Source organism: Dendroctonus ponderosae, unplaced genomic scaffold, assembly GCF_020466585.1.
Source record: "Dendroctonus ponderosae isolate FM_Combo_2020 unplaced genomic scaffold, Dpon_F_20191213v2 Dpon_F_20191213_10, whole genome shotgun sequence".
Taxonomy (NCBI): domain Eukaryota; kingdom Metazoa; phylum Arthropoda; class Insecta; order Coleoptera; family Curculionidae; genus Dendroctonus; species Dendroctonus ponderosae.
In genome coordinates, this window is record NW_026017111.1 from 7,611,110 (window position 1) to 7,613,563 (window position 2,454).

The following is a 2,454-nucleotide window of genomic DNA, read 5'->3' on the forward strand; positions in this document are numbered from 1 at the left end:
CTGCTTTGGACTCCTCCATGTCCTGCAACAACAAACTCAAACGGGAAAATTCAGCACCAGCTGTATCAGCGTGTTGAAAAGCACACTAGAAGCAGTGTAGTTCAAAACTTTCAGCAAGCCAAGAATAAACTCTTGTAGATAGTTTTCGCTTCGATATCCAACACTGTGTTTCTGCAGAGCGCAATGCGTAGCACGATGTTGATTGCTCAAAGTATGAACTCTCTATGATTCAACTGCTGGATTCCCCGTAGTATTTATGCAGCCCAGCCGTGTGTGCTCATGCGTGGGGGATGGGTGGGGTTCAAACGTTTCGGCGCACATGCTGTTTGGCGCAAAACACTGGAAGATGATTTTACTTCACAGGTATACTACTATTCAGTTTATCCTCAGGGACATTTACTTTTGGCACTTCCAAATCAACTTCCATAGCTTCCACTTCAGAAAGAATGTCAGTACTGCATTCTGCAATAGCATTTCCTATTCCAAAAATTATTTAACAACATGTAACAACAACAAATATTTCAACACCTGAAGCTGAGTATATGTCCTTGGCGTTGGCAACACAGGAGGCCATATGGTTAAGGGATATTTTGGGAGAAATCTGCCCAATTGACAAGCAGCGTACAGTAACTATTTACTGCGAGAATAAGCGCGCAGTTGATTTGGTATACACAGAAAATTATAAACAGAGGACGAAGTATATCGACATAAAACGCCATTTTGTTAGAGAAACTGTTGCTGAAGGAGTCATACAAGTAAAGAACATTTCTTCAAAAGAAATGATTGCCGACGTTATGACGAGGCTCTTGCCGTTACCCGGACTTAACCCGTGTAATGAGGGATTGGGAATTCGTTGTGAACTTAACAGTTCTGTGGGGGTGTTAGAGTGAACTGTTAAGTTGGTAACTGTTAATTGGTAACACTGTTTAGTTGAGTTAGGTTTGTACAAGTAGTCATGTATACATACGATCAACTGCAGTCGTAAATTATATTATGTGTATTTTCCACAAGTGTATGTTTCAATTAGCCTAACAAACATCAGATCTCATAGTCATCTTCTTGGAAATGCTTCTCACAAATGACAGCCGTACTGCTTGGATTATAGTTATCTCTTCTAACAGCATGTAGCCATAACTTTTTTAAATGAACATCTTTTGGGAATCTAAAGAACATTTACGTGTATGAGTTATCATTATATACATACACATGTCTTTTTTTAGCACTTATTATAGGATTATTCATTATACACAATATATATAATGCCCTAACTTATAGTAAGTACCTATGAAATGTATTTTGAAATTTTATTTTCTCGTACTTTTTCGCCCTTTTAGTACAATTAACAGCAGAACACTATCTCATTTTACCACACTTATTTCAAATTTAACCGAAACTACACTAATGACTGACTAATAACACAAAAGTGCACGAGTGCAATACGAAAAGAATAGACCCGCCAATGCAAAGAAAAATGTTTCTGCCACAGCTAGCGCTATCCTTCTCGAGCTTTTTCTCTCCCACTGCGAAATTATAGATTGTACGGCTCGCGGGCCAGTCCATCCTAGAATAGTATGTCAACAGAGACAAGTACTTGTCTCTGATGTCAATGCGTATGAGGTTCAGTAAGCGGGCTTGTGCCCCCGATCCTCTAAAGTCTTAATCACTAACAGTAATATTATAGTGTTTTTAAGTTTATGTTTGCTAGGTGGATCTCTTCAGTCTTCTTGTCTTTTTTTGCTTGCTATAGGTATTATATCTGGCTCAGGATGAACAACGCAGCTACACACATATAGGACACATCAGACATTTTCACATATTTACAGGGAGAACAGGTGGATTGATGCTAAAACGAAAATCTATGGGAGTCTTGTACTCTACAATCTTATATTATTGCTTATTAGGAAGCTATTGATCAGTTCAATTACTGATATATCTGGTTTTCTTAGAATTCTTTCGATATTTAGTGGTGCTGTATATCCAATTTCAATTAGTTTCTGATATATTTTGTTATTGTTAATAGGACATTCAAAAAAGGTGTGGTTCAAACTGTGTATTTGACCGCATTCGCAACTCGGATTATCTATAACTTTGATTGTGCTCAAATGTTGATTTGTGGAGCAGTGTCCCGTACGCATACGTATTATTGTTGTGATGTGTTGGCAAACCAATTGACCTTAGGGAATGTKTCCGGTATGGATCTGTAAGCGGAGCCTTTGTTTCTAGTTATCTGTGTCCAGTCGTTCTTAAATGCCTGAACGATATTATCTTTTATTTCATTGAAAATGTTTCTCTTATCTAAGCTAAGGCTTTTTTTTTCGAATATTCAGTTGTCTACCGATAGTTGCCAGACCGTCAGCCACTACGTTACTCTGTATTCTGGCATGTCCCGGTATCCAGGCCAAAGCAATGTCGCACCCCGCTGCCTTTGCCTCTATCAGTAAACTTCTTGTTCTC